Consider the following 16,109-nt stretch of genomic DNA (forward strand, 5'->3'; position numbering starts at 1 on the left):
GTTCTTTCTTTTTAAAAATGTACCAAACGGTTGACTTGACCACTCCTTGTGTTTCTGCTGTCTCTCTAAAGGGATGGGTTTGTTTTCTGTTCCTAATGATGGACTGTTTTTACTTGCATGGACAGCTCTTTGGACCTCATATTAAGAGTTTACAGTGACAGTTTCCAAATGCAAATTACACACTTGGAATCAATTCCAGATCTTTTACCTGCTTAATAATTAATTAAATAAAGAGGGAATTGCTTCCACCTGGATATGGAACAGCTTGTCAGTCAAATGTCGACATACTTTTGAGCTCCTGGAAATGGAGGGTGATGTAGAAGAATGGCTGTCATTCCTAAAAGACTCTTACAATATTTTTTGGTAAACCCCTTAAATTAAAGATGAAAGTCTACACTTCAATCACATAATGATTGTTTTATTTCAAATCCTTTGCGGTGGTGTACAGAGCCAAAATTATAAGAATTGTGTCACTGTCCAAATACTTATGGGGCTGACTGTAGATGAAACGCGATAGAATGTGTTGCATGTTCACCAGTATGATAATGATGAAGCAGTAGATTCAGTTAACGTGGTTTTATTAGCCAGCAGAGAACTTACATGCTCAGATCCAATAATCAAGTGCCCATACACCACTCAAACGTATACAGACCTACACAGAGGTACGGCAAGCGGATTAGGACAAAATACCAAACTGTCAGCAGGTTATCTACATCCCCCTTCTTTAGTACATCCCTAACTGGATATAAAGTTTAATGCATGCTAAATAATAATAATCACAGCATTAAAGGTGACATATGATGGTCCTTGGGAACATTTAAATTTGCAACCAGATGGAAGAAATAAACATGACAAAATATCCTTTTGCTGTATAAAGTGAAATATGATTACTACTGAAAAATACCTCAAACAGAATTTAACTTGAAACGTGGACAACAGTTACTGTTGGATCAAATATCAAACCTGAACAAGTTCTGTGTTTTAACTAGTACCCAATTAATCCCTATATCTTGGATTTGGTTTGCATACACGACCAAAGAGTGTCCTGTAAACACCATCACTCTTGGAAGGTTTTGGAGAATGCAAAACATCGGAAGAGCTCTCAACATGAGTGTTGTCTTTAAACTGTTTTACATCATTGTTTTGACCCACAACCTGCAGTCCATCATAATGATGATGATCAGTGTCTTTCTGAACAGTTACAGGCTCAGATACAGGCAATATATGTCTGCGATTTCTCCTGTAAGTGTTCCCATCTGACTGTACCAGGTAGGATCAAGGTTCCTTACAGAGTTCCTTCACCACACCTGTGCGGTCATAACTCTGTGGGGTCTGTAACCTCACTACTTGTCCTTCTTCAAGAGGTGGAAGTGGTCAGCTGGATCTGTCATAACAGACCTTCTGAGTCAGTCTCTTGTTGAGAAGTTGGGCTTTCACTCTCTCAGATTCACGGTGTTGTGGTTCGAGCAGTTTGGTTGTGATTGGGAGCGTAGTTCGAGTCTGTCTGGATAGAAGTCGTTCTGCAGGGGAACCCAGGTTCACATCACATGGAACATTCCTGAGATTCAGCAGGTTGAGAAATACATCAGTGCCATCTCTGTGTGACTTCTCCATCAGCTGTTTAGCACTGCGCACTGCTCTCTCAGCAAGCCCATTTAATTGAGGATACTCTGGACTGCTGGTGACATGGTGAAAGTCCCACTGTAAAGCGAAGTCTTTGAAACACTGGCTCGTAAACTGCCTTCCATTGTCTGAGATCAGAGTGTGTGGAGCACCATGAACAGAGAAGTGTCTTTTCAGCTTCTTGATGACTGTTACTGATGTCAAATCCTTTAGCAGGTCAATCTCAAACCAGCCTGAGTATGAGTCGACTACTACTAAATAGTGCTGACAGTGCCACTCAAAGATATCTGTAGCCACAGTTGACCAAGGAAGATCTGGAACTTCATGCAGATGAAGGGGCTCTTTTTGTTGGTGATTTTTAGTGCTGTTACCGATCAGGAAGTCAGATGCTGACATCATAATATGACAGAACAGGTGGATTAGACATGTGCTCTTTAAGTGCTTCGAACGCAGTCTGATGCTGTGTGTCCCACATTCACTCGGTGTGCTTGTGTGTGAGCTGTCGCAGAGGAGCTGTGAAATGGCTGAAGTTTGGAATGAATTTTCCAAGATAATTGACCATCCCCAGGAACCTCTGCAGGGCTTGGACATCCGTTGGAACTGGCATCTCTTTGATTGCGGCTGTTTTGGAAGGGTCTGCTTTAAGTCCCTCGCTTGTGAAAATGTGCCCGACATAACTCACCTGATTCAGCCGGAATTTGCACTTTAGTGGGTTTAGTCACAGGTTTACTTCTCTCAAGGACTTTTCTCAAATTGTCGTCGTGTTCTTTCATGGTTCTTCCGCCAATGAGTATATCATCAACAACGATGGCACATGGATACCCAGCGAATATCTGCTCCATGGCTCGCTGAAATACCTCACTGGCAGCATTAAGACCAAAAGGCATTCTGAGGAACCTGTAACAATCAAAACAAGTGCTGAAGGTGGTTAGCATGGATGATTTCTGATCCAATGATACCTGCCAAAAGGAGTTCTTAGCATCCAAAACAGAGAATACAGTAGCATGTGACATTAATGCAGCCACTTCTTCTACTGTGCGCATGGGATGGTGTGGTCTTTTCAGAGCTGTGTTTAAATCTCGAGGATTTATGCATATCCTGATTTCATCTTTGCCTTTCTTGTTGGTGGCTACCATAGAAGACACCCAGTCTGTCGGCTCTGAGACGGGAGTAATGACGCCTAATTTCTCCATCCTGTCCAGCTCTGCCTTGACTCTGTCTTTCATGGCCAAAGGTGTGCTGGGCGAACAACTGGTTTCACATCTGGGTTCAGTGTCATGCGATAGGTGACTGGCAACTTTCCAAGCTCATCAGAAAATAAGTCGCTGTATTCTGTGATAAGCTGTTGTGACAGGTCATCTGCAGACGTGCTCAATTGGTGGACGTCATTGCTGAATGATACAAGTCCCATTTCTCTGCACGCACTTAGTCCCAGTATTGGCTGAACATCTTCATTAATAACAAAGAATGATAGCACATGTGACTGTCCATGCAGAAAACACCGCAGCTTAATTACACCTGAGGTTTGTATCTTGCTGCCTCCAAATGCTACTAAGTTAACGGACTTGGGGTGCGCTTTTATTTGTTTATCTGCTCTTATAATGTTAATGTTAGCTCTGTCTCTGTAGTTAGAACATAACGTGCCAAACGCGGATGCAGTATTGCATGATTGGCTAAGAATGTTTGAATGCTTCAGTGACGCCGCTGGACAGCCGAGTAAAATAAGCCGGTGTTGGTTCGAGCAGGTAACAGTAAGTTCAGTTGGTTTTTGGAACTTTGGTTTGGTGGGGCTTACTTTCCAGGACTAACATCGTCAACTGACTTAAATCCTTCGACAGCTCTGGAACCGTAAGTAATTTAGAATGTATCGCCATTTGTATTGGTACGTCAAAATCTATCTTTGGGTTTTGGCATCCATCCTTCTGACATCTATTGGCAAACTGAGTAATAATGGCGGGGTATTAACAACGGTCATTGTTTAAATTTTAGCCAATCTCAGATCTAAACTGACCATGGCAACATAATTATTACTCCAACACTGATTAGAGTCGTAAAATATGGTTTGTTTGAAAATTTGTTTGCCGGAAAAAATCAAATGAGGTGCGCCGAAGAGCTGAATTCACGTCTCGCAGCCCCGTTTAAACAGGAAGCTCTTCATTACATCGGCCGGAAAGGTCTATTTTAAGCACAAATCAGTGCCATGATAACAAAATCATTTCAAGGACATAAAAAAACAAATAATTCTTTGTAGAGAAAGTATGGATTTCACAAACGTAGAATTTGTAACCCGATTCGATCGGGCTCCCAGTCACTAGTAAATTATAAAATGGTTAATCCACTATCATAAAAAATATGGTGTTTTCTATTTTGCTGCCTCCAAATGCTACTAAGTTAACGGACTTGGGGTGCGCTTTTATTTGTTTATCTGCTCTTATAATGTTAACTGTTTTCTTGGGAAGCGCATTACATTTAGCACCAGTGTCAACTTTCATCTCAACAGGAATCCCATTAATCTGCACAGTGACAAAAACTTCCTCTTTGTGTTCCACATGCACATCAGTCGCATGGATTGCATATTGCAGATTTATTCCATCAACGTAGAATGTGTCATCTCCGCTGTCATCAGCTTGGTCTGGTTCCACATGATGAACTGACTTTCTGTGTCTTGCATTTTGAGTAGGCTGAATGGCTCTGCACCGTTTTTAAAATGATTCCACTTTTTGCATGCATGACACTGCTGCCCAAAAGCTGGACATTTACTCTTTTTTGCAGCATGAGTGCCCCCACAGTTAGTACAGTTAGTGATGTGCTGTGTTTCAGACCTGTCTCCTTGTATTTTTATTTTATCTCCTCTGTGCTTTCTTGTAAATGTGGGCTGGAGCACATCAACATTTGTTGCAGATTGTTGAGGAAAAGCAAGCGTTTTATTATGCTCTTCGGTCATCTCATGAATCTGGCAGACAGATATGGCTTTTGCTAACGTTAAATCACTGTCACGCAGTAGCACTTTTCTTAAATTGTCATTGTTGATGCCACAAACTAGTCTGTCTCTTATTAGTTCTTCACTCAGATCACCAAATCTGCAGCTTTTTGCTTTAATCCGTAAATCACTTACCTAGGATTCAACAGTCTCACCAGTCCTCTGATTCCGTGTGTTGAACTTGTGTCTTTCCATCATGACGTTGGTTTGTGGGCTGCACATTTCTCTGAATTTCCTTTTGAGGCACTCAGGATCCTCCTTCGATTCTGCAGGAATAAGGACTTGTCCTCCATCGCCGGGCTCTCTCACTTCTGGTGCGTAAACAAAAGACCGCTCCCGTTCTATAGCTTTGGGGCCTGCTAAGTTGAGCAATATGTAGGCTTGTGTGTGCGCTGGCTTATCAGAGTGTGCCGCCGCTATAAAAATGTCATATTCTTGCTCAAAAATGCGCCAGTTTTCAGCAACATTACCATCGAAAACAAGCGGGTCGGGCCTCCTGAATCCTTCCGCCATGTCGGCTGTAATCTGGAGACAAAAATGCACCCACAAAATAGACTTGAGACGGAAAAAAAAAATATATATATACCGTTAACTACGAAGTACGTGTTCTGTCGCTTCTGACACCATGTTGCATTTTCACCAGTATGATAATGATGAAGCAGTAGATTTAGTTAACGTGGTTTTATTAGCCAGCAGAGAACTTACATGCTCAGATTCAATAATCGAGTGCCCATACACCACTCAAACGTATACAGACCTACACGGAGGTACGGCAAGCGGATCAGGACAAAATACCAAACTGTCAGCAGGTTATCTACAGAATGTATGCTTGTTGATGCATTATTCTGCAGTAAATAGCATAAGACAACTACAGTAGGGGCACAGTTGTATGTCAGCTGTCACTTTAACAACCATTTTATACTTTTTCTCATTGAATCATTTTAAAGTGTAAGGATTAGGCATATAACAATCTGAAACACTTGAGTTAGAAAACATTGTGTTTTTATAATTAGTCATACTGCACTATCTTTAAATTAAAACCAAACTATTATAGCAAATGTATCATTTTCTATGCTGTCAGCAATGCACTTAAATATAATAGCCCTAAAAAAGGAATCACTCTTTGTAAAAAATTAACACATTATTAAAAATGGAAATCCATTATCATGCTTTTGAAGATATAAATCAGTGCTCAAAATGCTTAAAATTGTAGGGTTAGGTGATGCATCATTTAAACCGCTGTCTTATAATCTAATGTTCTAGATTTTTCATTAGCCAGAAAGCTACACTTTATATATAAAAGTAATAACTTACATCAATATATTCATATAGTAATCTTAATGTATGTTTTATTAGCTAAAGTGATCAGTGTAGAGATAGTAGATACCTCAACTGAGGCATCATGTATTAAATTTCTGTCCGACCTTGGATTTTTTTTTTTTACTTTTTCTACATGGGTGCAACAAGAACACCATTGGTGAAAATTTGTAGGAGACAGTAAAACAGATGTAATAGAAGAAACACTGGAGACTGCTAAATCCCTACAGATGGATGTGCATACAATTCAGAATTTGCAGTGCATTCAAAAAGTATTCAGACTGCTTTGCTTTCTGAACATTTTGTTGAGTTATAGATTTAATTTTAAATGTATCAGTTTGCCATTTTGCCCATCAAAGAGAAAACATGTTTTCAAAGAGGTTTTCAAATTTATCAAAAATCCAAAATTGAAATCTCTCATTTAGATAAGTTTTGAGACCCTTAATTCAGTGCTTTGTAGAAGTCCCTTCTGATAAGTGGTTCATTGCTTTGGCAGCAAATACAGTACTGAAAGTTCTTCGGTCTCTACAAGCTTTGCTTACCTGAATTTGGCCAGCGTACGCCATTCTTCCTGTCAGATCCTCTCAAGCTCTATTTTAGATTAAATGGGAAGAGTGTAAACTGACAACTTTAGGTCTCTCCACAGATGGTCTATGGTGTTTAAATGTGGGCTTTGGCTGGGCCACTGAAGGGCTGTCAGAGACTTGTCCATAATCTACTACAGCATTGTCCTGACTGTGTCATTGTTATGCAAAAAGATGAACCATTGCCCCAGTCAGAGATAGCATGCATGTTCTTCAAGGACCTCTCCGTGTTTGGCTAAATTCATCCTTCCCTCAATTCTGACCAGTCTCATTTTCCCTGCCACTAAGAAGCATCTCCATAGAATGATGTTGCTGCCACCATGCTTTACAGTAGAGATGGCTTTGGGCATGTGATGAGCAGTGCCCAGTCTTCACCAGACATAGTGCTTGACGTTCTGCCAAAACAATTACATTTTTGTCTCATCAGACCAGGGAATCATTTTTATGATGCTCTTTAAACTCTTTAAATGCTATTTGAAAAACTTGAAAGGGTGTTTGCCATTTTACCATAAACACTGATTTGATAGAGTGCTTCTGCGATGGTCGTCCTTTCTAATGGTTCTCCTATCTCAGCAAGACTTCTGAAGCACAGTTAGAGTTAGTCAATTTAGCTTGACGGACAACTTTAGGAAGAGTCCTGGTGGTTCCAAAGTTCTTCCAATTCCCAGTTATTAACTGTGCTCCTGGGAATACTCAAAACTTTGGAAATGGTTTGATACACCTGCCCTGATATATGCATCACCAAATTTGATTGTGGAGGTCTACAGAGAGTTCCTTAGACTTCATGGCTTGGTTGTTGCCCTGATATGCAGTGTGAATTGTGGGACCTTATATACACAGGTATGCATCTATCTAAATGATGTCCAATCAATTCAGTTGATCAAATGTGGATTATAATCAAATTCTAGAGAAATCTCGATAATTAAAAAAAAACAGGATCCACTTGACCACAATTTGGAGTGAGATACCAAAATGTCTAGATACTTATATAAATGACAAATTTCAGGTTTAGATTTTTTATAAATTTGTATACCTTTATAAGAACATGTTTTCACTTTGTCATTATGGGTTATTGAGTGTAGATTGATTGGCAAAAATGGCAAATTTGCTAATTTAAAATTAAATTTCCAGTACAATAAAATGAAGGGTTCAGAATACCTTCTGAATACACTATGTGCATTAGGTCTTGAAACAAAACGTAAACATGGCATTTCTGATCTGAAGTTGCTGAACTGTTGTAAATGTTTTATTTTTGCTAAACAAATTTCATAACCTTCTAAGAAAATGTGAGTGTACAGAATTCTATATTAATATATGACACACTCACTATCCTTATATATAATTTGATACTATCCGTATGTATGGTGTTCGTGTCAATACCCCATATGTATGATGTTCGCATCAATACCTCGACTCAGTACAAGTTAAAACCATGCAATGGGACTGCTGGAAAGTAGATCTGCTGGGAGCATGAGAAAGCGTGTCAGCCAGATGCATTTGTTTTCCACATTTATATGTGAGTGTGATGTTGTATTTTTGGAGCCTTAACAACATCCTCTGTAATCTGGCGGGTGAGGAGTGAATAGGTTTTTTTAGTATGGTGACTAGTGGCTGATGGTCTGTTTCTACGATCACAGGCTTGCCATAAATGTAGTCATGAAACTTTGTACATGCGAAAACAACAGCCAGTAGCTCTTTTTCTATCTGAGCATATCTGGTTTCAGTGTCTGTCAGAGTACGTGAAGCATATGCTACAGGTTGCTCTTCCTGTAAGCAAGCTGCACCAAGACCATACTGTGATGCATCGCATGTTAGTGTCACAGGTTTGCTGACATCATAATATGACAGAACAGGTGGATTAGACATGTGCTCTTTAAGTGCTTCGAACGCAGTCTGATGCTGTGTGTCCGACATTCACTCGGTGTCCTTGTGTGTGAGCTGTCGCAGAGGAGCTGTCAAATGGCTGAAGTTTGGAATGAATTTTCCAAGATAATTGACCATCCCCAGGAACCTCTGCAGGGCTTGGACATCCGTTGGAACTGGCATCTCTTTGATTGCGGCTGTTTTGGAAGGGTCTGCTTTAAGTCCCTCGCTTGTGAAAATGTGTCCGACATAACTGACCTGATTCAGCCGGAATTTGCACTTTAGTGGGTTTAGTCACAGGTTTACTTCTCTCAAGGACTTTTCTCAAATTGTCGTGTTTTTTCATGGTTCTTCCGCCAATGAGTATATCATCAACAACGATGGCACATGGATACCCAGCGAATATCTGCTCCATGGCTCGCTGAAATACCTCACTGGCAGCATTAAGACCAAAAGGCATTCTGAGGAACCTGTAACGATCAAAACAAGTGCTGAAGGTGGTTAGCATGGATGATTTCTGATCCAATGATACCTGCCAAAAGGAGTTCTTAGCATCCAAAACAGAGAATACAGTAGCATGTGACATTAATGCAGCCACCTCTTCTACTGTGCGCATGGGATGGTCTGGTCTTTTCAGAGCTGTGTTTAAATCTCGAGGATTTATGCATATCCTGATTTCATTTTGCCTTTCTTGTTGGTGGCTACCATAGAAGACACCCAGTCTGTCGGCTCTGAGACGGGAGTAATGACGCCTAATTTCTCCATCCTGTCCAGCTCTGCCTTGACTCTGTCTTTCATGGCCAAAGGTGTGCTGGGCGAACAACTGGTTTCACATCTGGGTTCAGTGTCATGCGATAGGTGACTGGCAACTTTCCAAGCTCATCAGAAAATAAGTTGCTGTATTTTGTGATAAGCTGTTGTGACAGGTCATCTGCAGACGTGCTCAATTGGTGGACGTCATTGCTGAATGATACAAGTCCCATTTCTCTGCACGCACTTAGTCCCAGTATTGGCTGAACATCTTCATTAATAACAAAGAATGATAGCACATGTGACTGTTCATGCAGAAAACACCGCAGCTTAATTACACCTGAGGTTTGTATCTTGCTGCCTCCAAATGCTACTAAGTTAACGGACTTGGGGTGCGCTTTTATTTGTTTATCTGCTCTTATAATGTTAATGTTAGCTCTGTCTCTGTAGTTAGAACATACCGTGCCAAACGCGGATGCAGTATTGCATGATTGGCTAAGAATGTTTGAATGCTTCAGTGACGCCGCTGGACAGCCGAGTAAAATAAGCCGGTGTTGGTTCGAGCAGGTAACAGTAAGTTCAGTTGGTTTTTGGAACTTTGGTTTGGTGGGGCTTATTTTCCAGGACTAACATCGTCAACTGACTTAAATCCTTCGACAGCTCTGGAACCGTAAGTAATTTAGAATGTATCGCTATTTGCTTGGTACGTCAAAATCTATCTTTGGGCAATTCGGTTTTGGCATCCATCCTTCTGACATCTATTGGCAAACTGAGTAATAATGGCTGGGTATTAACAACGGTCATTGTTTAAATTTTAGCCAATCTCAGATCTAAACTGACCATGGCAACATAATTATTACTCCAACACTGATTAGAGTCGTAAAATATGGTTTGTTTGAAAATTTGTTTGCCGGAAAAAATCAAATGAGGTGTGCCGAAGAGCTGAATTCACGTCTCGCAGCCCCGTTTAAACAGGAAGCTCTTCATTACATCGGCCGGAAAGGTCTATTTTAAGCACAAATCAGTGCCATGATAACAAAATCATTTCAAGGATTTAAAAAAACAAATAATTCTTTGTAGAGAAAGTATGGATTTCACAAACGTAGAATTTGTAACCTGATTCAATTGGGCTCCCAGTCACTAGTAAATTATAAAATGGTTAATCCACTATCATAAAAAATATGGTGTTGTCTATTAATGTAACTTGTAAGACATTGGGATAGCCAGTAGAATAATTTAAAGAAGTTTAGTAGAAGTTAGTTAGTAGAAGTTTTATTAAATCTAAAATTAAAAGGTTACTGCACTTAAAAATAACATTTTCCAGAAGTCATTTATTTAACAATATTTTAGTTTGGCATGCTGTGAGCATGCAACTGGATGACTTGTGACATGATATAATCCACATGGACATTTTTTATATTGTTTTCTGTCGTCCTGAGTTGGTCACTATAGCTGAATATTCTATCAGAATTTTTTTATCTCCATTCTACATGAAAACATGAGAGATAAAAAATTTTCTTGGCCATCACTACAAACTACATGGAATAAGTAACATATAAAACATTTATCATTTTCGGATATTCATTTAAAATGATGCCCCCACCTAAACTGGCTTTCAGAAAAGACCATGGGGAATCCTTGGGCCTACCCTATTAGAACTTGTCATAGACGTCCCAAGTGTCCTCGCAGTCCTAGGCCTCAACTCTCCTGAAGGGCTAGGTCAACTTCAAGTCACCTATCCATGAAATAGGGGAGTACTGAGCCTCGGTTAGACTAAAAGGTCTCCCTTCTGCTACTTATTGGCCTAGTTTAATTCCCATCATCCCACACTGTTCATTATTAGATAATGATAAATGCTTTAACATTGATATTTTTTAACATTAATTGATGTGATCTTTCTCTGTGTGAATGTGTTAAAAAATATATCATGTTGGTTGATCCTAGTTTTACATGTCTCTTGTGAGAGGCTAGGCTGTCCTTGGACACAGAATGGTTAGGTTAAAAAATGGTAGGTAGGCTAGGTTGAAAAATGAACACATAGTATTGCCAGAAGTCCTTTCTAGGAATCACATTAACTGAGTGAAGAGGATACAGTACAGTACACCAGATGAATTTCAATTATAGAATGATACTTTATTAGGATTCACAATGCATATTTTACTGACCAATTCCATTTTCTAAAATGGATCATTACCAGAACAAATGTCTCTCATTTTGAACCAGATTGTTCTTTTATATACTATGTGCTTTTGAGGTTTTTCATCAAAAAGCAGTTTTCTTAACACATATTGTGCTGGATGACCCCTAGTAAATCAAAAACTTTGCTCCATACTGGCACCTAATTGGAAAAAAAAACTTTAGCAGACTATTTCACCATTGAGCTGTATTGAGTTATGAACCCTGTCACATTTAGCGTTCAGTTATAAACTTTTTTATTTGTCAGGGTATGTTTCGAAATAGCTGTCAAACACTAATATGCCATTTGAAATATGTGAAGCATTCAGAAAAGTGGGATCAGTACCACCATGACAGATACTGCAGTTTCTTTTAGTGGCTGTGACATTGTACATGCTAAAATACCTTGGTAATCGATCATTGTGTAGTCCTAAACATTTTACATGACACAAATCTTTCCAATATGTCAAACAAATCAACCAGATTAGATTTGCTTTTGCAGGCCAGGCTAAAGCATTTATTTTAAAAATGTACTGATGAAAGTAACTTCTGTCTGTGTATCACTGGCAATCAAAAGCAAATGTGTGCTGCTGTATGTTTATTGTCATGCTGCAAACCACTGGTAAGACTGGGTTATACTGGGTTTTGTTTGATTTGGGTACTGCCTGTGTATCTGTCTGCCTGATGAGGCATTTTGAGAGATGCTGATGTGAGGGCTTTTAAATACTTCATCTATAATATATAGAGACACATGGCAAGCCATACTAGCTTGGATCCTAAGAATGCAGGAGATTTGCATTTTTTTTAAAAGTAGCAGGCAGAAACACTACTGTGATTAAACTGGATTTTTAGGACTCTGTGATAGTTTAATTTTTTAAAAACTCAAGTGCAAAGCCAGGGAGTGTTAGAGACTTTAAACCAGGGATCCCCAAGTCCGGTCCTGGAGGGCCCCAGTGGCTGCAGGTTTTCATTCTAACCCTTTTCTTAATTAGTGACCTGTTTTTGCTACTAATCAACTTCTTTTGAATGTGTTTAAATTGACTTGCTCTTGAAGACTCAGACCCCTTAATTGTTTCTTTTTCCTTAATTAGTGGCCAGACAATAATGAGATATAAAATGAGCCAAAACATGACCAGCAAACTATGTCCATCACAAAATATCTGAAAATAAAAAAAAATGAAGGTCTCAAGAATGTTGATCTGCTCGGGTCCCTAAAACATTTTACCAGTGCTCTTAGAAAAGAGAAAATCAACAATTTCAGAAATGTACAGTAACTAAGATATTCTGTCCCTGAACAAGTGATCTGAAGATGACACAAGGGAACAATAAGATAAATCATAATTAAACATAGGTACCACTCTGAGTTTCATATCACAGAAGTGTTTCTCCAAAATTCCAGCTCCCTCTAAATTTGTCAGTACTGTTTTCCATTTAGTATGGAGTCCTCTGATAAAAATTGGTAACACAACAGACAGCAGTTTAGATTTCAAAATTTATTTTCATTTATATGTGCTAGGTTGTATATTCATGCCCTGCTCATTTTGAATCAATCCACACCTTAGTAATGGAGAGTTTGAGTTTTATTTTTTCTAGTCTCTCGATTTCTTAATATTTTAATATTGTGTTTTGATTGCATTTGGAAGAGAGCATTTTAATTCTGAGACACCCTTATTAATGTCTTGATTGGCAATTTTAGATTGCATAATGTTTTCTTGACACATTTGTTTACTGCAAGCATATAAAAGATGGTGGTGCAGCACTCTGGTTATCACAGTTTTATGATAGAAACAAAGACAATCTTCTTCTTCTTTCAGCTGCTGCCATTAGAGGTTGCCACAGTGGATCATCTTTTCCCCATATCATCCTGTCTTCTGCATCTTGCTCAGTTACACCCATCACCTGCATGTCCTCTTTCGCCACATCCATAACCTTCTCTTAAGCCTTCCTCTTTTCCTATTGCTTGGCAGCTCTATCCTTAACATCCTTTTCCCAATATACCCAGCATCTCTCCTCTGCACATGTCCAAACCAATGCAATCTCATCTCTCTGACTTTGTCTCCCAACCATCCAACTTGAGCTGACCCTCTAATGTACTCATTTCTAATCCTATCCATTCTCGTCACACTCAATGCAAAACAGAAACAAAGAAAATACATCCTAAAAATTAATGTTTTTGCTAAGTTTTGGTTATAGTTAGGACTTTCTTAACTTTAACTAGAAATTTTGACTGTGTTTTTTGATATTAGATTTTTGGCTCTGACACTCAGTTCTCTTAATTGCCTTTCTGACTCTTGCATGTGTGACAGATAGGGGACGCTGTCGTAACCTTGAACCCAATGACCAGACACCAGATAAAAGTCCAAAATGTTGACTTTTTATTATAATACAGTGCACCAAGCATCCTACACTCCACAATACTCATACAATACTCAATAATTGCCACAATAACAATCCTCCACACTCCCAGACGCGTTGTCCCCTGCCACCCAACTCAGTTCGTCCATCTGGGATTTCCCAGAGTCCTTTATAGTCCTCCGGGTCAGGTAAAAACTCCTCTTCTTCAACCCGGAAGCACGTTATTTCCTCTGTCCATGTGACTGTGACGTACTTCCGGGCTGGAAAATACTCCTTGTTCCTCCCTGCAGCGTCCTCTAGCGGCCCCCATGGTATCCAGCAGGGCTGTGGTTAAAAACTCCATTGTCCAGGATTCCCTGCTGGCCTTTGGGGCACCCCCATGCTGCAGGGAGGGCTCCATCTGGCGGCCTGGGGGTATTGGCTGAGATGAACGACCGGCCACATGCCACATGTTATACTGACTATGGATATTCACTGCTCCTTAAAATTTGTTTCATCTTCTGGTTTTTAAGGCTTTTTAGCTATTTTAACTCTATAAACAAATCATCACATCATACTGTATTTAACTGTGTGCAAAATCTACTGACAGATACTTGCAAAAAAAGATAACACTTAATAAAGTAAAATTATTATTAACTATCACTGCCCATTTTATCCAGCCTACTCTTCTGGGATCATTGTGCACAAACAGCTTGTAAGGTCACATTGAATACACCAGCACTCACATGGGGCAAGATGATAAAGTATATATACTTTTTGAAAACACATTGATGAAAATTCTGCACAGAGATAAGATGTTTTAATTCAACATATTTTTTGAGTAAAATCTATATATATAAAATTATTTTCGTGTTTAAAACGAAAATTCCATATGACCACAGAACATATTATAATGCACTCGCGTTTGAAACGGAAATTACGTATGACCACAACAGTCAGGTTTCACAGAGAAAGTGAGACAGAAGCAGATCGAGAGAGAAGGCTAACAGGCTTGCTGATCAACGTATACGACAATCACAATTGACAGCCTCACAAACACCCGAACAACGTGCTTACGTATGACCACAGGAGTCAGGTTACATAGACAAAGTGAGACAGAAGCAGCCTGCAACAGTCACGTTACACAGAGAAAGTGAGACAGAAGCAAATCGAGAGAGAAGGCTCGCAGATCAACGTATACCACAATCACAATTGAGGGCCTCACAAACACCTGAACAACATGCTGAACAGAATCGAATTCGACGGATGCAGTATTCACAGGCTACCACATCACACAGGCATCAGGGTCTGCATATAGAGGGATTCAATTATAACACTGAAATAGATTATTGCCTACATCCAAAAGTTACAATAGGAGAAATGGACATCATGTGTGAGTACTGCCAAGCACAGAGGGTTAACTTTGAATCATGTGGGATGTGTTGTTCAGATGGCATTAAGGCTGTTTTTCCCTTCCACTCAGTGAGCGAAGCCACTGGGTAATCTGCTAATATTAACTAGAAAATGTGTGGAGTTTAATTTGTGCTTGGCAATTACTGGTATTAAGATGCTGTTTTTTACATGGAATATTGCTATATTTTTAGTTTTCATAGAAGTTTGTGTCAGTGTTTTATTTTGAGGTTTTCATTTCTGTAATTCTATAAATATGCCAACTTCATTCCATCTCCAAGATGAATTAGTGTGTGCAATGAATAGCAAACTATAACCAAAACATATTAGAAGCTTTAAATTTAGCCTTCATTCAATGGATTATGGTGACGTTATCACAGAAAATAACACTTGATATACCCCCATTAATCCATTCTGTAAGATGATCCATCTACATAAAATGCAGTAAAATTACATGCCTAGCACTTGAATATCTATGACCCTGACATCATCTTATTATCTGCACTGCTTTGTACAATTAGGGTTTCAGTGGTGACAGGTTAGTGGTATGGTGGTAACACATTATAATTGTAGATTTGGTAATAATTTGAAATAATAACTTCCATCTATTATGATCAAAAATAAGCGCTTTGGTAAAAATGAGCAAAAAGAAATACAATTAGAAAGTATTCAGCCCTGTTAATGTCTGCTTATTCTTCCCATTGCTTATTTTGGTTTTATCAAAAACATTTGTGTTAGTTTGGCTGGTAACTCTAAATTTGCACGTTGATGTGTATGCATATTTGTTCAGTGCCCTGTGATTGACTGGTTCTCCATTCAAGGTTTGTTCCTGTATGGAGGAAACAAGTTTCAGCTTTTTGTTTGTTGGGAGAATCAGAGACCTTTAGTGACAAAAGTGTTCTAGCCTGGAGAACAGAATACAAAATTCAGTTTTTGAACTAATCCTCATTCTTTCATAGACATAATATGTCAATTAAGCACTGTAATTATTCACAATTATTTGTGCTTATATTTTAACTACACAGATTAGGTATCTGGTTTATACAAGATACCAAAGGAAAAGTCAGTTAATA

This window comes from Polypterus senegalus, chromosome 8, assembly GCF_016835505.1.
Source record: "Polypterus senegalus isolate Bchr_013 chromosome 8, ASM1683550v1, whole genome shotgun sequence".
Taxonomy (NCBI): Eukaryota; Metazoa; Chordata; class Cladistia; order Polypteriformes; family Polypteridae; genus Polypterus; species Polypterus senegalus.